A 23,809-nucleotide genomic window follows, 5' to 3' on the forward strand; every position below is an offset into this window, starting at 1 on the left:
AACCTTCCAGCTTTGATTAGACTCCCTGTGGCTCCCAGCGAGCCACTCACTACCGGAGACAAAAACACTTGCAGAGAATGTTTCTGTCAATAATGGCTTGGTGGCTGGGTTTCAAGGACTGAAGTGTACAATCTCAGAATACCACAATCTCACCTTCCTGCTGAACCAACAGCAGAACAATATCAAAAAGCTATAGCTTGACATGAACCAAGGGAAAAGAGTGCAGGAGAACAGAAACGCCTGTTAAAGTAACAGCTTTAAATCATATGGGAGTCAGGTGGCTGAGCGGTTAGGGAATTGGTCTAGTAATCAGAAGGTTGCCGGTTCAATTCCCCACCAGGCCATTGTGTCCTTGGGCAAGGCACTTCACCCTACTTGCCTCGGGGGAATGTCCCTGTACTTACTGTAAGTCGCTCTGGATAAGAGCGTCTGCTAAATGATTAAATGTAAATGTAAATGATGAACTATGGATGGTAGAACATGATTGACTTTACTGACACCTTCATAACGATAAGGTTAATGAAGTGAATGTTCATCAGACATGATTGAAAGTGTGTGTCTTAAGGCATGGTTTGCCCCAGAGCGTTCAGTGTTCTGTCAGGAACAGCAGACAGTGCCCCATGCAGCTGATAAAGACTGGATCCATGATGTAATCCTGTTGCGGACGGTCCAGTCATGCATTGCTCTTTGTGTCACTCTCACCAGCCACTTGTCATGCTAATGTAAGCCATTTATCCAGGCCCACCAGTCAACACAATTCTTTAGGGTCACGCAGTGTATGCCCCCTGACTGACCTGAATATCAATAGCACCATTGATTCAGTGCATGCGTTCGGGCCGTAGGCCAACAAATGAATCACATAAACAGAAACTCAGCAGACACTTTGAATGTTGTTTAAGGATATCGTACATGGACGATAAATCAACACTAAAAGCCATGAGAGAATGTGGCATACCTGTCACAGTTTTCATTACATTGCTAATATATGGTGGCACTAATCACTACCACCCCATAACAACATTTACAGCAAGTGAGTGGTTTGGCTGTAGGTGGGAGACGTATCTTTTAGAAAAAGTACTTTAAGCAAATTTTCACTAATGAAAGAAGGTAAAGTGACACTTAGTTAACCTATAGTTCTGTGTATGTGAATCACCAAGAATGTGCTGGTATTATTTTTAATAGACCTGTTTCATGGTCCAGATCTGACTGAGTTGAGTTGATGATTTAAACCGATATCTGCTGTGGACATTTCTGTTATGGTGCATTACCCTATGGATGAGCTAAAGGGCTTTGCTCACTTAAGATGTCTCTAACTGATAAAGCTACCATTGGATGACGCTGTCAAACCTCACAGTGCTGCAGAACCAGCTTGATCAAATCTCAGCCATGGAGTAAATTGTTTTTTTTTATGGAATATATTTCCACTGAGTTAATCTGTGATAACGTTTCACCAAGATGACCTTTCAATCCAATAGTCACACATTCAAGTTGCCTAACATGCTATACACCCCCACACAAAAGTGTGTGTTTATTGAAGTATGGAAGAATGAGTGTCATTTCAAGCACAAGCATGATTAATTGAGTAACAGGCAAAGGTCATAAAAGGCCTATACTCTGAAAGGACAGAGCTCTCTTTTCAATTACTTTATGGCACATCTGTCCTGTGAAGATATCAAGCTAAGTGTTCTCTATTGGAGAGCAATAACAAGCATTGGTACTTACACATCCCAACCCCCCATTAATAACTACGGTTCTCTCCAGTACAAGTAACTGTAATTATTGGCTGACAGACCAACACTTGAAATCACTGTCACCATGTGTCAAAACCCGCAGACAAAAATGCAAGTAAACTGCTTTTTTTTAATACAATAAGCATGTGTACAAATACATTTCTGGAAATAAAACTGTAAATCTGTACAAAGAAATGGAAAGTGGTTGAGTAAATATATCACACACAAAAAAAAGATTAATCACAGTACCTTCTCTATTCATCACATTATTGGATTAAATAAATGAATCCAACATTAGGCGACAGATTAATTTAAACCAAATGGAACACTTTAACGTCATAAAATAAGACAAGAGTATCCATCTTAATTGCATTTTAGGCCTTGAGAGGGTTATACACGCTGCTCAACTGAATTCCACTGAAGTACAATAGCATGTGGTGACACAGAAAAGCTCACGGATACCGAAAACTATGCAACACCTGTCCTAGGTTCCTCTTACCTTGCTGCGAAGCAGTGGTGTCATGTGGTTGTGTGTGAGCAAATTAGCTACTTAGAGAGCCGTGTCTCCTTCGTTACTGCCAACTGTCCTAAATCCTGAGCTCCATTGTCTGTCTCACAAATGAGCAGTGCTGGATGGAACAGCTCTCCTCGACTTGCGCACAGAAAAGCCTAATTCCCTGAGCAGGACGGGGAGCCATGCAAATGGCGGGGCATTGAAGACGAATCCTTCCCGCAGAGAGAGCGCTCCACCCAGGGGTCGTCTGTCTCTGCCGCGGCCAGGGGCGGGTCTAATCTCTTAAGCCCTACCATCTCTCTCTCACACACATACACACACACACACCACATACACTCACGCACACACACATACTGTACATACATACAGACTTGTACAACTAGGCACACACTTGCGGACGCACAAACATACACTATACAAAAGCACACACTTTCAGACCAACAGGCACATGTCACTACCCTGGCAGTTGGCCAGACCTTGAAAGGATGCAGTTTAATGACAGGCACACCTTCTCAGTAAGTCCTTGGCCTTATCATCATCATCCTCTTCAGTGAGGCTCAAGGCTGGTCTTCAATATCAATGAGATTTTGAGGTGCAGGGAAAGTTTATTCTCAAATGACCCCAAGCGGCGAAGGTACTACGCCAGTAACCAGTATACAGTTAGGTCCATAAGTATTTGGACATTGACACAATTTTCATCATTTTGGCTCTGTATACCACCACAATGGATTTGAAATGAAACAATCAAGATGTGTTTTAAGTGCAGACTTTCAGCTTTAATTTCAGGGTATTTACATCCAAATCAGGTGAACGGTGTAGGAATTACAATACATTTTATATGTGGCCCCCCCCTTTTTAAGGGACCAAAAGTAATTGGACAATTGGCTGCTCAGCTGTTCCATGGCCAGGTGTATGTTATTCCCTCATGGGAGTTCGTTATTTCATTGACAAGGAGCAGATAAAAGGTCTAGAGTTCATTTCAAGTATGGTATTTGTGTTTGGAATCTGTTGCTGTCAACTCTCAATATGAAGTCCAAAGAGCTGTCACCATCAGTGAAGCAAGCCATCATTAGGCTGAAAAATCAAAACAAACCTATCAGAGAGATAGCAAAAACATTAGGTGTGGCTCAATCAACTGTTTGGTACATTCTTAAAAAGAAAGAACGCACTGGTGAGCTCAGCAACACCAAAAGACCCGGAAGACCACGGAAAACAACTGTGGTGGATGACAGAAGAATTATTTCCCTGGTGAAGAAAAACCCCTTCACAACAGTTGGCCAGATCAAGAACACTCTCCAGGAGGTAGGCGTATCTGTGTCAAAGTCAAAAATTAAGAGAAGACTTCACCAGAGTAAATACAGAGGGTTCACCACAAGATGTAAACCATTGGTGAGTCTCAAAAACAGGAAGACCAGATTAGAGTTTGCCAAAAAACATCTAAAAGAGCCTGTACAGTTCTGGAACAACATCCTATGGACAGATGAGACCAAGATCAACTTGTACCAGAATGATGGGAAGAGAAGAGTATGGAGAAGGGAAGGAACTGCTCATGATCCAAAGCATACCACCTCATCAGTGAAGCATGGTGGAGGTAGTGTTATGGCGTGGGCATGTATGGCTGCCAATGGAACTGGTTCCCTTGTATTTATCGATGATGTGACTGCTGACAAAAGCAGTAGGATGAATTCTGAAGTGTTTCTGGCAATATTATCTGCTCAGATTCAGCCAAATGCTTCAGAACTCATAGGACGGCGCTTCACAGTGCAGATGGACAATGACCCGAAGCATACTGCGAAAGCAACCAAAGAGTTTTTTAAGGCAAAGAAGTGGAATGTTCTGCAATGGCCAAGTCAATCACCTGACCTAAATCCAATTGAGCATGCATTTCACTTGCTAAAGACAAAACTGAAGGGAAAATGCCCCAAGAACAAGCAGGAACTGAAGACAGTTGCAGTAGAGGCCTGGCAGAGCATCACCAGGGACGAAACCCAGCGTCTGGTGATGTCTATGGGTTCCAGACTTCAGGCTGTCATTGACTGCAAAGGATTTGCAACCAAGTATTAAAAGTGACAATTAGATTTATGATTATGTTAGTTTGTCCAATTACTTTTGGTCCCTTAAAAAGGGGGGGGGCCACATATAAAATGTGTTGTAATTCCTACACCGTTCACCTGATTTGGATGTAAATACCCTGAAATTAAAGCTGAAAGTCTGCACTTAAAACTTAAATCCATTGTGGTGGTATACAGAGCCAACATGATAATTGTGTCAATGTCCAAATACTTATGGACCTAACTGTATATGTTTTCTATAGTGTTGCTTCAGCCTGGTGACACAGCGTGATGTGAAGCAGGAATGGCAGACGTTTGCTCAAAAACTGCTTTTGTTCGATTGGAGTCTTTCTAGTGCACTAAAAAGCTACAGATTCTATGCTAATTCAATTGGTCTATTGTGGCCATAGTCTGGTACCATGACAAATGACTTAATCAGTGTGAAAAGTGAGCTTGCCTTGTGTTGGGAGACGAGAGACAGAAAGAAACAAAAAAGTGTCGGGAATTGATTTGAATTATTGGATTCCATGGGGTGTGATCATGCAGAAGGGCCAGGCTCCTAGCCACCATGTTGTGTATCTGAAAGCCCCATCACCATCCATCTTACTGGGCCGTTTATGCACCACCGACACTTTCAGCGGAGGGAAATGGAGTTTAATTGATCCCAACCCATTCCAGAAACCTTAAAAAATGTCTGTCAGGACCTGGGTTTACACTGACAATGTGGAGCTGCCGAGACACAGTGAGGGAGGCAACGGTTGTCGGATAACTTGGGCAATGTCAGTATGCTCCAGGAGTAGCTGGCTATTCATTCATTCATTCAAATAGATTTTAAAGTTAGTATCTTTGTCACTTCCTCATTTAAATAGGATATAACAATTGCAGGGTTTTCAATTACGTAAGCAAGAGTCAAAGCCACTAACTAACAAGCTGAAGCTGCCTCATTTGTGGTGAACTATGATCTAAGCTACTGCCAGATAAGGTAGAGTGTTGCCAGAGAATTCCCACTATGGCTTTTTAATTCTATAGAGTCTCCATCAGTTGACACTGAATAATGAATTGAAATGTACGAAAGCGCAAAGCGGACATTTTCCGCCCTCTACTGTGTGCACTCTTGACTCCTCCATTCATAAAGCAGGCCTGCTAGCAACCACAGATGTCACAAATCTCTCAGAAGTTGCTTTCTATACAAAACACATGCTGTACTACCCAAGCACCGGAGCTGTGTCTGCCTACACAACTCTACTCTCTCTCTCTCTTTTACTCTGTCTTTCTGTCTCTCTGTCTGTCTGTCTCTCTCTCTGTCTCTCTCAGTCTCTCTGTTTCACTGTCTCTTTTTCATTGTTTGTTTCTCTCTCTTTTTCACTGTCTCTCTCTCTCTGGCTTTCTCTCTCAGATCATCTTCATGTGCTTTCCTGCAGACGTCTGACTTAGCACTATTCTCCGCTGACAGACACACAACAAGCGGATCATTTCCTTTCCACAGTATGCGAGACACACAACACTCTAAATGAGAAGGGAAATGAGCTGTTGGTCTGATCTCTCCGTCATTCTGACCAGTACATCCTTACACGGTGGTTTCAACACAGGTTAGATTGTAACGTCTAACATGTAACGGAAGTGGGCTGAGCATGCAAGGTGTTGTACCCTATTAACTGCTACCCTCTTGTATCCTGTAAGATGGTGCTGCGTTCTGTTCCATTTGAAGACAAGGAGCAGTAAAACAGGAAGAGCTCCACATGTGCTCTGGGATGTTGATGCTGTGAAAGGTCTCTGTCTTATCAAGTAAGAACTACTACTGTCTCCACAGAGAATTAGGAGGAGGGAGGTTAGAGGTCCACACGGCGTGAACTGTTTCTTCATCTGCGCACTTACTCTTGATTGTATTTCTCTCTCTAAGCTTGTAAGTAGGCTAAATCCATCCTGATTGCACTGACTTGACTTCCCCAGTGTGCTCTTGTGTGGGGTTTTTGATGTTAGCTGTGTGTTCGTAGATGCATAATTGTCCCATGTGTGAATGCGAGTCAACAATATTCACATGGATTTCTACAAACTAAACCCCCAGTGGACTTGCCATCAGGCCTCAGCTCTCCAAAGCCCTTCTCAAACCAAAGAACCACAACCACGCTTAGAGTGTGTACGAACAGCTGCCAAACCCAAGCCAGGATAATTGTGTAGCTGTTATGGATCGTAAAAAAGGGAGACAAGAGGCTTGAGATTCTGCCAAAAAACACGTGAAAAGACCCTTGATTACCAACATTTGACCATTGGGACCAAAGGGGTTTCAAAGCCTCTTTTTGTGAGGACAATCTGTCCCAGCACACAATCCCAATACACCCTTCAACAACCAATCACATGCCTAACAACAGAAGAAGGGCCCCAAATATGGTCCAGCTTTTGTTTATTGTTTCCATGCTAACGTGAGAGGTTTCAGTGAATGAAGGTAGGGTGAAAGCAGAAAGTCAGACTCCTGTGCCAGAGACTGGGTTGGTGCATTATTGAATGAGTCTGCTGAAGGTAGAAGTAGCGACTATACTATAATTGGATTAGCAGTCGCTTGAAAGACCAGACAAAAAAAAAACATTCATAGTAGTCTGAGTAATATCACTCACTCAAATAAACAACTGACTATACAAGGAAAAAACCCTTTTACCCAGAATACAATGAGACATTCTTTACCCTGGAGGCTAAAGCTCATTTATCATCAACAAAACAAACATAAAATAGTATTTAAAGCCAGAGAACGACTAGTACACTCTCTTATTCAGTTTACTTGTTTACTTGAGTGAAAGTCGGCCATCTAGGAAACGGTAACCTGACGTAGAAATCAGACGAGCGTGGTTGTTGTGTGCTGAATGTTTACCAAGTGTCTCGAGGAGGAGAGAAAATCTTGGCATCCCATGGGAAATAAATTGCACGCTGCTGTACGTACACAAGCCTAATCAAAGAACTTGACTTTAGTCATGCATACAAAGTCATTACGCAAAGGTCAAAGAAACACTTCATGTGGTGCTACTCTGGCACAGCCTCCTCTGAGCTGGAAAAATACTGTCCGCAACTGACATTTCAAACCTTGAGCTTCAAGCATGCGTGTTCTTTGGTTTTGTATGATAGCAGTTCTATACATGGGTGAACAGTGAATCCTACATAGCATGATGTTTGGTCAGGCTCCCTTGAAGCAAACTGGGCCAGTTGGAGTGAGAGCACAGTACTGTATCAGGGTGCAAAATGACAAATGACTCTTGGGGGGGGGGGGGGGGGGGGGTCCCCTATAATTCCTTATTTGTTTATTTTCCACTTTTTAATGTATGAATTGATATGTTTGGGAATTTAACATTTTGAACAATAAATTAAGATATTAGATATAAATTAAGATATTTGTATTTCTACTTGATATTCATTCTTGAAAATGCCCTAATCATGTTACATATGAAAAACGGCAATTTTGTGGGAACCACTTAACTCAAATGTGTTTTTATGGGTGATGAAGCGTCCCACCCCCACACTGTCCCGCCCCCACGCCACAACCCACACCCCCACACCCCACAATTTGAACCCTACAGACTGGTACTTTACATTAATGAAACATATTGATGTGTAACTTAGTAATTCGCACCCCAAAAAACTGTAAAGTATGAATCTTTCATGAAGCATTCCTTTCATATTCAGAGGAATGTAATCAGTGCCTCATGAACATACAATGCAAACATGTCAAGAATGATTCACACATAAGCATACAGGAGTGGAAACCAACACAGAGACACTGAATTACTAGTCCCCACACAAGCACACACATGCACACACTGAGGAAGAAAAAACTAATGCTCAGACATAAGCACAGAACACATGTAGAATAGGGCAAACACACACATCCAATACCAGAGCAGGCTCATCCATTCTCACGTATGGCACAGCACTGCAGTGTTGAGACAGGCAGGTCCATTCTAAAAGCCTGGTAATGAGACATCCCCTCTGCAGAGCACAGAGCCCTGAAGGCTGCAGACTAGAGCTGCAGCACACACCACAAACCCACACAAAAACACACACAGTACAAACACACACACACACGTATCACCTCATCCCCCCAAAAAGACAGGGATGGGGATCTAGACAACTGTCCTCTCTACTCCACCAGCCTTCTCTCATCCTACCTCACCAGACACCACACTCATAAATCAACTTGCCTCCCACACATACACACACACACACTACCTACCTTGCCTCCCACACTCTCGCACGCACTCACACACAGACCTCACACACCACCTACCTTGCCTCCTACACACACACACACACACACACACACAGATCACTTACATTGCGCCCCCCTGCCATACACACCACCGACATCACCCCCCCGCCACACACACACACTACCTACATCACCCCCCCGCCACACACACACACTACCTACATTGCCCCCCCCCCCCACACACACACACTACCTACATCACCCCCCCGCCACACACACACACACGCTACCTACATTGCCCCCCCCCCCCCCACACACACACACACTACCTACATTGCCCCCCCCCCCCACACACACACACACGCTACCTACCTTTCCCCCCCACACACACCCCAGAGGGATGCAGCTCCTACTATCACAGTGGGAGAAGGATGGTTGTGTTGGCAGCAGGCTGGCAGGACCAGGCTTGGTGTCTCTTTCCTCTATGCCCTGTTAGCCTTTTAGCCGTGGAGAGCAGCCAGAACAGTCCTGTCGTCTTTCACTCTCTCACTCAGACTGTCTCCTCTCTGCCTCTCACACACACACACACATGCACACACACATGCACACACAAAACAGCCATCAAATCACAGGGTTCCCCATCTGTGACCTCACACACAGGGGGAGGGAGGGTAAAGGCTGTTCAGTGTCATGGAAGGGGGTGGGGAGGGCAGAGGGGGATGGGGAGGGGAGGAGAGAGGGGGTGGGGGTGGCAGAGTGTGACACAGAGAAAGATATTATTTAGAAAGAGCACGAGAGGAGGGAAGGCATAGATGGACCAGATACTGTTATGGAGAGAAAAAAATACTAAATCTATGGACCACAGGATTAAGAAAGAGGGAAAGAGAGAAAGAGAACGAGAGAGATAAAGACAAAGAGACAGAGCGAGAAAGGGAGAGAGAGGCAGACATTGAGAGAGTAATGTAGATATAGAGACAGGGGCAGACAGAGAAATAGAGAGAGACAAACAGAGAAATAAAGAAAGAGAGGTGGAGTGAGAGACGGACAGGCAGAGAGAGAGGGAGAGAGAGAGAGATGGGGTGAGAGACAGAGGCAGGAAGAGAGAGAGAGTGAGAGAGAAAGAGAGAGATAGATGGGGGTGTTGCTGGGTAGAGAATGATCAAGCTTTATGGTTGTCTGCTCCCCCAAATCCCTCCCCCTCAGCTGGAGGGACTCTCCATGTCATGACCACCGTTCAAAAGACATAACCAGCCAGCCAAGTAGCCAGCCAGCCATCCATCCAGCCATCCAACCAGCCTGCCAGCCAGCCAGCCCTGGAAGCACCAGCAGCCATCCAGCCAAGGAGCCATCCAGTCTCAGAAGCACCAAGCAGTTATCAACCAGCAGCTGCACCGGCTAAAACTCAGAACACCTCCTTTCCTCCACTCTTCCTCCCGTCCATCTAAACTCTTTCCCATCTTCTCACATCTCTCCTCCAGCTTTCCTCTACCCCTCCGTTCCTCCAGCCCTCCTCTCCTCTTCTCCTCTCCTTCCACTCTTCATATTTAATGAATATGTTGAAGACGTCTGCTCTGCACGCCTGCAGCGCTGCTGCCAATGGCTGCATATTGATCCCTCTCTTACAGGAGTAATGAGGAGTCACATGATTGGCTGAGGGTCACATGGATCCTGTGCTGCTGGGAGGGTGTCCTGTCGAGGATCTTAAGACCCCACAGACAGGGAAAGAGCAAGGGGTTCTTACATGCATCAGTGAGCCTCAGAGAGTGTGGGTTGGGGGTTATCGGGCTGTGTGTGTGTGTGGTGGGGTGAGTTGGGGTTATTGGGGCTGTGTGTGTGTGTGTGTGTGTATGTGTGTATGCGTGTGTGTGTGTGTGTTCTCCACTTACATTATGTTGTGCTTTTTGAAGCCTGCAGGCTTAAACGAGGGCATAAAGGAAGGCTGTATCATGGATGTCTGACCCAAGAAGACTCAACAAAAGAGATATCCTGGGGCCATCAGTCTGAATTCAACATGTTACATCCACTACAGCATATTTAACAACATCCTTAGAAGATCCCTTCCCCCTATCGGCCTTCAGCATGGTTGAGGGCATACCGTGTCTGTCCTATGTACAGTAGGGGTCATTAGGTCGAGTATCTACAGTGTGTTGTGGTCTGTCCACTTCTTCTTTTACTGAGAGTTATTTCAAATTATGTCACTGTTGGAATTCAACTGACTGATCTGTGTCAAGCACATTCAATGACATGCATTTTCCAGGCAGGAAACTGGCATAATCAAGCAAAGCACATAACTCTATGTAAGCGTTCTGGCCAATCAGTGGAAAAATTGTCTGTGTGCTAGTTGTAGCATAGCAACACCTTTCATGGGGTTAGTAACCTCTATGGTATGGGTCACAGGGCCTTGCTATGTGTGGTTAGCCACACAGTCTTGAGAAGCATGGGAGGCAGACATTAAATAGGCCAATGTTCATGCTCGGTGAACAAAACACATACAATGTAAAGCTGGCCACTAAATGCAATGGGACAACTGGAAATATGTCAAAAACACAATTCTGGAGGTCGGTGCGAGTAGCCTAGAGTGGTATTAATGATATGAATTATTGGGTCCAGTACAGGATTGGTGTCCCAAAAATATCTGTGTGTACAATATTGCTTCAGTAAGAAGCATTTGCATACATACACACACACAGAAAAGATTAAACACTTTCAATTCTGAGGGCCTTTTGGCTGTTTCGGATATGAGCTTTTTTCTCAAGTGGAAAGAAATAGGTCTGACACTTAATTAGCAAACAGACAGAGCCCGGACTCAGGTCATCTGTTGATGTCTTCCAGTGCTCTACATAACAACACATCTGATTGGGTCTCTCTCACCCCCGCCTGGACATTTTCCCTCAACCCCAACAACAGAAGCAGAAACTCACCCGAAGCATCGCTCTATGATGGCCACAGTTGAGCTCTTCGGGGAGACACTTGAAGCATCAGGCTACAGAAAGGACTGTCTGTACATTTCATTCAAGTCATTCAAGCCCAGGTCTAACGCTATTATCTCTGCAGTATTCTACTGATTTCCCTTTGTTATCAGGCAGAGAGGCCGCAGAGTGTGTGGTAGAAGTGGTAGTCAACTGGAGAGACAGACTGCTCTTGCCCACTCGCACTAGAGTGGAGATTTTAACTGGCCTCTTCGCAGGCTAAGACAAATGGGAGAGTGATTGTAGATATATACTGTAGCCTGCTCACAATAGCACATAATAGCCCTTGGAAATAGCAGGCTAGCCGACGCTAGACTGTGACTGGCACAGTTCGAGGTGCAAACAAGACCACGTTTCATTGGAGGAGGACAGGCATGTCTTTGTGGACACGACTGTGATGACTGATAACAGTCGACCAATCGAAAAACCTTGAAGCATTGAGAGTCCGACACGTTTGTCAGAGTAAAATAAGCTGAAAAGTCCCTCGTAGCTTGAATCAATCACTCATGTTTACCATTAGATATTACATACTGTAAATGTGACTCTGGGTGGGCTGGCTGGAATTGTGCTATTGATCTTGAAGCATATTGGTGCACTGATCAGTTTACAGTAGGGTTTTTGTAAGGGACAACAGTCCAGTCTGGTTCTGATTGCTCTGTAAACAGATTCAGGGGTCTGTTACGTCTGTCTAGATATGTAATTGTCCAGTTTACCAGATCAAACCGGATCTGGCCCCGCCTTTTGATTTCCTGCCCCAGATTGTGAGTCCCGGAGGGGACCTGTAGGGACACCGGTTGTCCTGATCTCCTCCCTCTGTCTGAGAACGTACACACACACACACACACACACAAAAGCACTCAGACATACACAAGCACCTGCATACAGAAGCACAGGGACATACACACAAAAGCATTCAGAACGACACAAGCGCTCGCATACACACGGAAGCATTCAGAACGACACAAGCGCTCGCATACACACAGAAGCACACATACATAGAACAGGGAGGAGAGAGAGAAAACAGGGAGGAGAGAGATTATGGAGGAGAGAGAGCAGGAAGAGAGAGCAAGGAGGAGAGAGAGCGCAGGGTAGAGAGAACAGGGAGAAGCGAGAACAGAAAGGAGAGAAGGGGAGGAGAGAGATTGTGGAGGAGAAAGAGCAAGGAGTGAAAGCAGGGAGGAGAGAGCATGGGGGGAGAGAGGACAGGAAGGAGAGAGAGCAGGGAGGAGAGAGGACAGGAGGGAGAGAGAGCAGGGAGGAGAGAAACCAGGAGAGAGTGAGAAAGCAGGAAGGAGAGAGGCTGGAGGGAGAGAGAGCAGGGAGGAGAGAAAGCCGTAGGGAGAGAGGGCAGGGGGGAGAGAAAGCCGTAGGGAGAGAGGGCAGGGGGAAGAGAGAGCAGGGGGAAGAGAGAGCAGGGGGGGAGAGAGAGCAGGGGGGAGAGAGAGCAGGGGGGAGAGAGAGCAGGGGGGAGAGAGAGCAGGGGGGAGAGAGGGCAGGGGGGAGAGAGAGCAGGGGGGAGAGAGAGCAGGGGGGAGAGAGAGCAGCGGGGAGAGAGAGCAGGGGGGGAGAGAGAGCAGGGGGGAGAGAGAGCAGGGGGGAGAGAGAGCAGGGGGGAGAGAGAGCAGCGGGGAGAGAGAGCAGGGGGGGAGAGAGAGCAGGGGGGAGAGAGAGCAGGGGGGAGAGAGAGCAGGGGGAGAGAGAGCAGCGGGGAGAGAGGGCAGGGGGAAGAGAGAGCAGGGGGGAGAGAGAGCAGGGGGGAGAGAGGGCAGGGGGGAGAGAGGGCAGGGGGAAGAGAGAGCAGGGGGAAGAGAGAGCAGGGGGGAGAGAGAGCAGGGGAGAGAGAGAGCAGCGGGGAGAGAGAGCAGGGGGGGAGAGAGAGCAGCGGGGAGAGAGAGCAGGGGGGGAGAGAGAGCAGGGGGGAGAGAGAGCAGGGGGGAGAGAGAGCAGGGGGGAGAGAGAGCAGGGGGGAGAGAGAGCAGGGGGAAGAGAGAGCAGGGGGGAGAGAGAGCAGGGGGGAGAGAGGGCAGGGGGGAGAGAGGGCAGGGGGAAGAGAGAGCCTGGGGGAGAGAGAGCAGGGTGGAGAGAGAGCAGCGGGGAGAGAGAGCAGGGGGGGAGAGAGAGCAGCGGGGAGAGAGAGCAGGGGGGGAGAGAGAGCAGGGGGGAGAGAGAGCAGGGGGGAGAGAGAGCAGGGGGGAGAGAGAGCAGGGGGGAGAGAGGGCAGGGGGAAGAGAGAGCAGGGGGGAGAGAGAGCAGCGGGGAGAGAGGGCAGGGGGGAGAGAGAGCAGGGGGGAGAGAGAGCAGGGGGGAGAGAGAGCAGGGGGGAGAGAGAGCAGGGGGGAGAGAGGGCAGGGGGAAGAGAGAGCAGGGGGAAGAGAGAGCAGGGGGAAGAGAGAGCAGGGGGGAGAGAGAGCAGGGGGGAGAGAGAGCAGGGGGAAGAGAGAGCAGGGGGGAGAGAGGGCATGTGGAAGAGAGAGCAGGGCGAAGGCCTGTAGCAGATTGAAGCCAGTGGCTGAAACCGCTGAGCAGATGACAATCATTCAATTTGGTGGTCGCTACTGCGGCCATTAGCACAGTCTTTCGGTCATCACCATCAATGTAGGAGGGTTAACGTTGTAACACTCAGCCCCAAGCTTGTCTCCAGTCTCCTTCTCCAGTAGCTGGCACAACTAAACAGTCCTGGGCTCTGAGTTTACATACGTGTCTGAAGAATGGATTAACTTGCTTTCCAAAGCAGACGTAACATCAGCAATGTCAGCTGCTTTTCAGAGTTTTCTTAGACCCCAATAGATTATTAACAGATATGAAGCAATGAGAAGGGATAATATAATCGAAATGTCTGTCTTTGATCAAAGGAGCAGGCAGAGAGAGTTGTCTGGGACACTGCTGGACTGCAAACCGGAGCGTGAGAGGAATGCTAATGGTAGTTCCTAAATAGGCACCAGACTCACACTGAGTTGTTTACATATAATACAACTACAACTGAACCACTTTAATGATTAATTAAACCAACTCCAATCCAGTAAAGTCCCTTGATGATAATCATTATTCTGACCAGGGTGAGGAGAAACCCTGTAAAATCAGATAAATAAATATATATACTGCAACAGAAAAAGTCTCTCTGTGGAATTCTGTGGACCGTGGAGGTTTGCAGTAGGTTTGTGAATTTTACTTCATGTTTGGCCTACTTTATTTTATTTATTTCTGGAAATCCATTTTGGCTTTTGATAAGGTCCTCCTCAAGCTTTTCAATAGACTCAAGACAAAGCCTGTAGTGAGTTTAAATGTTTGAACTTGACCGGTATTAAATGAGATTTACGTAAGTGAGTGAGAAACCTTTTTTAAGTAAAATATCAGAAACATTCATATCCATGTATCTCAGTCAGGAAGTCACCTGTCTCTCATCCAGTCTCTCTGGACTATAAACCCCCTCAGGGGTTTTAGGGTTTGTAGTTTCTGTATTTTCGACAGCTAAGTACATAACAGACTTGCCACTACAAGTCTCAGACTGACGATGAGAGACAATCCATCAGCAGAACTGAGATGGCTGTGTCATGCTGAACTGGTGCAGTGATGTTAATATCCTAAAGGAGATAAACACTGTGCAAACACGACAGTCCTTGCATCACTTTCTGTATGACTTCAGACTAAAGGCAGAAAGTACATAGAGGATATATTTTGACTCCCTCTGTACAGACTGCGAATTGAGTTCATGTTGGTGCAGAGGAACACCTCTTTAAAAACATATTGAATGGAGAAGGGGATGACGTTACCATTCCGATTACCAGATTAGCATTTTATATAACCAGTTAATCTTCTAGTTTGTGCAAGTCGAGCAATGTGGGCAGACAGAGGGGGGATAGCTCTGTCTCCAAAAAGAAGCTACGCAGGCTCAGTGGAGTGCCACACACTGGACAGTGTGTTCAATCTTCATCATCCTGCAGCTTAAATAGAACAAAACTAGGTTAAGGGACGCTTCATACATAATGCTTCAAACTGATGTTTTGAGTTGAGTGCTCTAGGAGAGCTGTGAGTTATTTTACCTACTTCCGGATGCAATTGGGCGTCCATTTTATTGAGAGGGCCAGAGAGGACAGAGACATGTTCCTATGTTCACGCGACAACAGTATTAAGCTACAGTATCAACGTGGTGTGAAGTTGTTAACTACGTGGCGTTCAGGCATGTGGGAAGAGAGAAACAGACAACTGTCTCTAGTCATTTTAACAACTAGAAGCACACAATGTGCCTTTTCTATTCGTTATTGAAATGCCACACATTGGACGTAAGAACAGTATGTTCTCCCCTCCCATCCCCTCCTCTCCATCCCTCTCTTCCTCTCAATTTCTCCCCTCATGAACTCTTTCTCTCCATTGTGTGTGTGACTCGGTGCCCTGAGCTCCGTCTGTCCTCCACACACTGTGACCCTGTGTGTGCATCTAGAGTGGAGCTGTGTGTGGGAGATAAGAGTCAGTGTATAGCTAGAGTGAGGTGTGGGGGGCAGGGGGTTAGAGGGGTAGGGCATGAAGGAGGATTGACTTGTCTCCCTCCCCGCCTACCTCACCTCCCAGAACCTTCTCCTCCATTCACTGTCATTACACAGCTCTCATCTCGTCTGTGATGGAGCCGGCTCACTCAAGCCATGTTTCACCCCTTCAGGACCAGTTGGGAGAATGCCCAGCTCCCCCTAAATTGGAATGAAACTTAAATGTATCCTATTTGCCGGGTTTCCTGTCTATGGAGGAATGATATGAGGTATGGTTCAGACATGGTGGGGGCGTGACAGGTGTCTACTTGAGGTCGAACTCTGGGTCCCGTATCCACTGACGTTATCGTCTCATTTCCTGAAAATGCGTTTCCTGAGCACGGTACTTTGGAGAGATAGGAAGATTATCCTCCTCCATTTAGTACCTGCACTTCTCACATCCTCTCTCTTCTCTTCCTCACTCGCCTCTCATCAAAAGCGGACCACAATAGCCATGTCCATCTCAATAAACAACAGGCTGTGAAATGTAATTATGGTGTAGGCTACAAAAGTCTGACTCATCACTATGAAGAATAGCACGGTAAAAAACGGGGACAAATGGGGTATTTACTGTGGCTGAATAGGCCTAAATGTGCTAGATTCATGATAATCTCACCAAAAGCTCCATGCGTGAGCAACACTGTGAGATTGAATGGTAATGAATACTTGAGAACAGCATTGTACCAACCTCCGCCAAACATCCTAAAAGAGGTAGCACAGATTAATTAGGCATTGATATGTTTAGTCGTGACAAAGGACAGGCATATTAAAGATGTGGCGTGTGCATTCAGGTAGCTTTTCGAAAGGGATTTGACAGGACAGGTAGTCAGGATAGCACTATTACTTGACAAAACGTGACGCACTTTGATGACATCACAGGGTTTTTTGGCCCAGATGTGACAGAATTCCTCCAGCTAATGTGTTGTTGTTGGCCTGACCTGGCCGGTTGCTCAGGACCACACTGAAAAGCTGCTGAGGATGTTAAGGAGAGTGTTATAGTGCTTCACAAGGCTTCTTTACACTCCTTTCACCCTGCCTTATTGGTTATGCAGGGAGAGCATGCATCTCAGACCTTTAGAGAGAATCCAGGGGAGAACTGGGTAGTGTGAAACGGGAAACCGACCTGTTTGTCGCACTCGCCTACATTGAATGCTAATGCTCCCACATCAATGGGCTCTTCAAAGAGAGATGCTGTCAGGGGCCAGGGACACCAGGAACAGCCAGCAGTGAGACAAGCCTAACACAAACGCACAAGCAGCGGCACCCAGCAGCCAGCACACAACGTCTCCGCCGCCCCCGGCCCCCAGCCCCAAACCACCCCCTACCCCCACCTACCCTCCACCCCACCTACCCTCCACCCTCCACATGTCTATCTCCCTGTTTCTCACAGCCCAACTCGTAAACCATTAGGGGTCATTTCAGGGGATTTTTGTTGTTATTGAATTAACTAGATCAATATAGGCAAACAGGTCCTGACTGGCATCATTCAAGATGAGTTTAATAAACATGCTTTGCCTGTAGAAGTATGCAAACTGCCCCTGACTCTATTGATTCTCCTTAGACAGACCGATCAGGGATGGGCAATCATACTGGAAGTTTTCAAAACTATTGTATTAGAAGGTGAAGGGCCATGACCGTACATTACTTCTGGCTATTATAGCTGTCCTGTATCCTGCCATATCACAGGATATGTTTGCTGCGAATCCTTTTAGAAAGCAGGTGGGAATCAAATATCACAATGTGAAATTGACGAGAGGTGTGCATAGTCATTGGAAAGAAAACATACGTCCACACTGAATAATGGGGATAGCGTAGGTAGTTTGTGAGGCCCATCACCCAGAGTAGTGTTAGTGCTATGCTTCCCATCTCTGCCAAGAGTAATGGGATTTCGGGGCCTAAATGCACTTCGCTCTCTCTGTGGAGCGGGTGGAAGGTAAACTATTGATCCACAAACAATTTAGCTGTCCGTCCGGAGAAAAGGGAAAACAGGACGGTCTAAATGTATAATGAGCCTTCCCTTGAGCGCTGCTGCTGGTTGTCCGACCTTGCTCAGTATTCCCTCCACGTTCCAGGAGTCCTTCGACTACCCAGCTCCCCTGCTAGAGCGGCTATCAGCCTTCAGTTCATACACCCGCACACAGACCCTCCCCCAAAAGGCAAGAGGTCACTTAGCTGTAGAGCTAGCGAGTGTGCATCTCCAAGGGCACTTCTAATCAGTGTGCAGAGAACCTTTACCCCCTCTGCCATTCACCCCTCCGCTGAACGACGACTACCAAATACTTCATTGCTCAGACGTTATCACACTGGCAGTGAGGCAGTGTTTCATTACCACCAGGCGCCTTAGACTTGACTTGGCTAGGCAGAGTAGGTTTCCTGCACTGAAATGAAACACTAGATTAGAAAAAATAGCAAGATAATTTGAAAATGGAGGACACGGTATATGGCTAGTCAGGCAAGAGGAACTTGTTGCGTTTTGGCACAGGCTGTCTTGGATGTAGTTGTGCTCCTGCCATGCTCCAGGCACCATAGCAACAGGCCTTCCTTTCAGAGAGGCCCCATGATTGGTTAAGCACCAACCAGGAAGACTGGTGTCCCACTAATTGGACGAATCTCAGTACAGCCGCGCTGTTGTTACCTTTACTTACTAAAAGGGTACATTGCTGTATATATGGGACCCATCAAAAAATTCATGATGTGGACAGAAATATGATGAAGTCAGGATGTATATTTATACTGAATAGGGCTGTCCCTTGGTGATATTGATTATTTAATAGTGATATCTCCATGGCATGTACTGAGTCACATGACCAGTCTTATATGAGAGAGACTGTTAAATATTGACTCTGGTGTGCAAGGTGTCTGTATCTATTAGCATATTTCAACCAGAGGGATATCACTGTTTGGATAGGAAAGGCTTTACCAAACAGGACAATTATCTTGAGTGATCCCCCTCCCACACACCACCAAAATAATCTAATTTAAAGCATGGGGAAAGTAGTCGTCCATGTTTTTGGTTTTGAGGTCATCAAGCAACATTCATCTAAATCTAGAAACGTATTTTTTCAAAAGTTTTGCCATGAAGCTAACATCAGCTGGAATCCATCCACTGCTCTAAGGGAAGAATGCTCGCAACAAACTCAATTCCGAAACAGTTTTATCAACATCTTTATAAGACAATGTTGAATAGTGATTTCCTTCTCCTGGATCACATTCTCCTGGCAAGAACAGATACTAGACCTTAGACTATATTGTTTCAGTATCCTATGTGTGAATTCATCCCACTGTGAAAGACACTCTGTAAACTCAACCGACACTAGAAGCAGTATCTTAATTAAGATGTCACATCCACATTTGGACACTTAGAATTGACCGACTAATTAGAAAATCTCCCCTTCGACCTTGTTAACCATCCATGCTGTCACTTATTATTCTTATCATCATTATAGTGTATCCTCTTTAGCACTGGACAATAGCAATCAAATGTTATTGGCTACTGGAAAATTGAAAGTATCCAGGCCTTGCTTGAAATGGGTGGGTGTAGATCCACACAAAGATGTTTGTTAGGCTGTCACTGTCCCTGCACGGTCACTGTCTAATATTATCTGATTCACAGACAGACAGACAGACAGACAGACAGAGAGAGAGAGAGAGAGAGAGAGAGAGAGAGAGAGAGAGAGAGAGAGAGAGAGAGAGAGAGGACAGAGAAGACAGAGAAGACAGAGAAGACAGAGAGACGAATTCATCTAGATTTAGCAAGCAAGCATGTGAAGGGCACCAGTTTGTAATCTACTTCTAAATTAGACGCACATCTCCCAAAAGATTTCCTTTGTGTAGCAAAACCTAAAAATATCTAACAAAGGAAGTCAAGAGACAAATCATAGAAAGGTTTGTCAGATTCAACCCAGTTTTAAACTCTTATAATTATCATCTGAAATGAAGAAGATCAAGAATTTCGCCACAGCAGTACACCCACTGTTGGTTCCAACAGACCTGAGACCAAATCATCATTATATACCTCAACCTTTCTCATACTTTCAGGAGCTGCAACCAACATATCTGACCTCCATCAATGTCATCGTATTCACCCTATGAGGAGGGGATATAGACGATAGGGGCCATTTCCTCGTCTAGCAGTCGTCTAATGCACATTATCTTAATGGATTGAGAGTAATCAGATTTTGAATGAGACATCATTTTGGCAGATAGACAACTTGGATAGACTATCTCAATAACTGAGAAAACTCAGCACTTTTATTGGATAACATGATCTGATTGATAAAGAAAAATGAGGAGTTTAAAGTTTCAATGCCAACAAGATATGGTACACCATATCTTTACGGTAAACTTGTGATGTGTATTCCACAAATATTTTTCTTCAAAAAAAGCTATCCATACAATTATCAGTTGTATAGTACATTGCATGTGGTGTTTTGGACAGCTTTATGATGTAACAGTGGGTATTTTCATTTACATTTGTATTATTAGACTAAAATAGATCCTGTATTTATCCATAAACATATAATATACCCTGTGTTGTGTTCGGTATCTCTGTAAACACTTCTACCCAGCAGAACTGTGAGATTACAGATGGTGGACACACATTTTGGGCTGCTGGTAAGATGCCTCACATCGTACGTTCTCATGAATAGGGAGACACACACACTTTTCAAACATATACAGCATGCACCCACTAGAGCTAAGTTCCCAAATAATTGATCATCATGTAAAAGTAACTTCAAATCTCCATGGGCAACCAACACACAGTGTTCAATTGTAATTAGTTGACCTAGGTAGGCAACACTGGCCCCAGGAACAGAAGTGAGAATCACGCCCCACAGTTCTATTTGATCTAACTCAGGAGGACAGAAAATGAATGATCTGTGCGTCCCATGCTTCTCCTGTGAGTGGAGACGTCCACAGAGGGAGAGCAGCAGGCCTGCAGCACTGCCCATCCTGACAGGGCAGTGGGGGACTGAGGTCCTTTCTCCCTCTCGGTAGGGGAGGGGGTGGGGGGAGGGGGTATGGGGGGGGGGGGGGGGGTTGGGGAGAGGAGGGCGAACACTGAAAACTGTCTCCGGGCAAACACTGAAAACGTAATGTCTCCTGTTTCCGTACCATTAGTGGATCTCACTATTGATCACAGTCTCTGAAAATGCTGAGCAATCTAAAGACACCATCAAGACAAGGAGATCCCATGTTTGTCAGCAGTACAGGGTGGGGCAGCGGGGAAAGGCTGTTTGTTCTTCCACTTACAGTAGAGTTAGATACATAAGTGTTTGTGTGTCTAGGATGTGGGGGAAGGGGGAGGAGGATACAATAGAAAGTATTTTCCACGTGACCAGACAATCATTGCCTAACAATCTACCCCCTGCAGCTGCCAAATGCCATGGCTGACAGTCACTCCAGACAGGGTACCTTGATTATCAACAACAAATATCTTATCTTTCAGCTAATGCTTTGCCCCCCTCTGGAACAGGTCTCTGGAGGCCTTGGATTTGGAGGGACATCTTGGGACAAAATCTTATCTCCGAAGGAAAATACTAAGAAAATTAACTTTAATCTTAAATGGCACTGACTGCAATTTTACAATTTCTCATAAACCACTGCTTTAGGACTAAGCCATTTAATCACAGAAAATGTAATGTGTAATATTTTGTCAGGATCAAGCCACAATGTCTAAATCGATTGGCTGCACTGGACTGCAGATTATTTAATTTTTTCCCCAAAATGTCTATTTTGTACTGTCGATTCTGACAAATTAAGAAAACAGTCCTGTTCAATGGCTTATCATCACAAGGCTGCTTCTGTAAATACCTCTAGATTCAGGGAGAGGAAAGTTATATTTGTACCATATAAATAGCTGTGATTGAAAAATAAAAGCAACGAAAAAGGTTTTTTATTTTTTGAAAATTGCCATTGAGTCTTTTCATTGTTTCATGAGAACTCCAACCTCAGTGAGGCAGCAGAAATCCATGTTGAGAGTCAGAATCATGGTAATGCTACATACAGGCCAGGACAGATAGTGTCCTAGAGGCCCAGTCAGTGACAGTGTTATATAATGCGTTCCTTATACATCCACCCTGTCTACACTGAGTCACTGACCCTGTGACACCTACCACTGAGAGGAATCAACTTACATTAAAATATCTGCAAACTGCGTCCAGTTCTTGATTACCAGATGGTAGCTGGTGGCCTGCTGTAAATAGGCCATAGGACAGTCAAGCTTTAGAAGGGTTGTGAGTGTCCTAAACTGACAGGCATCCCATGAAATTCCTATGACATTTCATACTTTATTTATGACTGGCTACATTAGGCTCCCTAGATAGGACACAATGTTGACAAATAGGTCTTTCAGTTGGCAGGCTTTCTGCTCTTGGTCAATTCTCAGTGAATCGTGAAATGAATAAGAACATGAAAAAGAGCTAAAGCTGATGAAGAGAGAATGGGTATAAGTTGTTGTGTTGTGTTGAGGCACAGCAAATGATATGGCGAATGTTTTATAGAACTTCAGTGCATTTCAGAAAGCACGAATGTGCAACAGTTTCGTTAAGATTTTGACAAGCACCAACATCTGTGCAGAGATAAATGCACGTACTATAGCACAAACTGGAGACACAACAGCTGCAAAATAATAAAAATGACCACTGCACAGTGAGTCCGCCTAAGTTATTAATGGGTTTCATTAAGCACATGTAACCTGTGGTAACCTATACGAACCTATAATTTTGCGAAACAAACAGGAAGCGCCCCTGGCTTCAGCTGAGAGCCTGCCAGAACGAGGTGTTTCCCTGGTTCTGTGATTTGCCATTACAGCGTATTAGTTCCATCATACAGGACAGCCCACAGTTAAACCATGTCCAACGATGCGTTGGATTAAACTGAGATGTAATCAGATTTTGCAGGAAATAGGTCTGTGTACAGTAGCCTATCCGTGTGTTCAACCAATGGAGCACGAGAACATCATTATCATTTAGTGGTTCGTGATCGGAAGTATACAGGGAAGGCTTACATCTTTTACCGAATTTGCTAGATGTTTTTAGTGATGGCCTTACTTGTGATGGTATAATAGCCGCAGGTGCGAAATTACATCTTATAACGTAGCATGGTGCTTCAGAGATCTGCGGATGTATTGCGCTGCCTCCCGGAATGTAATCTAGAAAAATGTTTTGCATGTGTTCACATTGTAATTCTCTCATGAATATATTCGCCTCGGTAGGACACTGCCTGAGATTATGCAATACCATTAGAATCATTTAACTTGTCAAAAATCATTCACAGATCTGCATTGCGGTAGGCTACATACAGTGCTTTGCAGATATTGTAAACAACACTGATTTTCTCGCTTTGCAAGATGCTGCTCATATATTTTCAAAGAGAAAATATCTCATATGTCATGCTGTTCGTGTCCTTACCTGCAATAGGCAATCAGTCCTTCTGTGTAACCTTTACGACACACACCTGGATCTGCAACGCATCACCGGGCGCTCAAGAGCGGGGAAGAGACTGACGGAGATGTTTGAGTCTTATATCCTTGGATTGGATGGAAGGCTATGACTGTCAATTTAGGGGGGCGCTAACGCGGCTTCCATTGGGTAACTGAGCATGCATCCAGGCAAGAAAAATATGCGTTCACGTCAACCAGTACCGGCGGCTCACATTTGAAAATATCTGCGTGGTGGTTGTTACGATCTACAGTACTACAGCATGCTGCATGATACTGTAGCAGCACTTGCCTACAGTAAGAGGAGAGCAGTGATGTTTAGAGATATTAGGGTATTCAAATTTGACGATGACGTTGCTCAGAGCAGTGTATGTGATTGGAGTTAACGTTTT

The 23,809-nt window shown here is 45.5% G+C and overlaps 1 protein-coding gene across 1 annotated transcript in view; it reads right to left on the reverse strand.

Moving 5' to 3' along the window:
* cntn1a (contactin 1a) overlaps positions 1-23,721 on the reverse strand; it is a 67,192-nt gene extending 43,471 nt beyond the window's left edge. Inside the window, exon 1 of the mRNA XM_062461477.1 lies at positions 23,389-23,721. The gene's annotated coding sequence lies outside the window, so the exon portion shown is untranslated. The remainder of the gene's footprint in view (positions 1-23,388) is intronic.
* Between the last annotated feature and the right edge of the window lie 88 nt (positions 23,722-23,809).

The sequence above is a fragment of the Osmerus eperlanus genome, chromosome 5, assembly GCF_963692335.1.
Source record: "Osmerus eperlanus chromosome 5, fOsmEpe2.1, whole genome shotgun sequence".
Lineage (NCBI taxonomy): Eukaryota > Metazoa > Chordata > Actinopteri > Osmeriformes > Osmeridae > Osmerus > Osmerus eperlanus.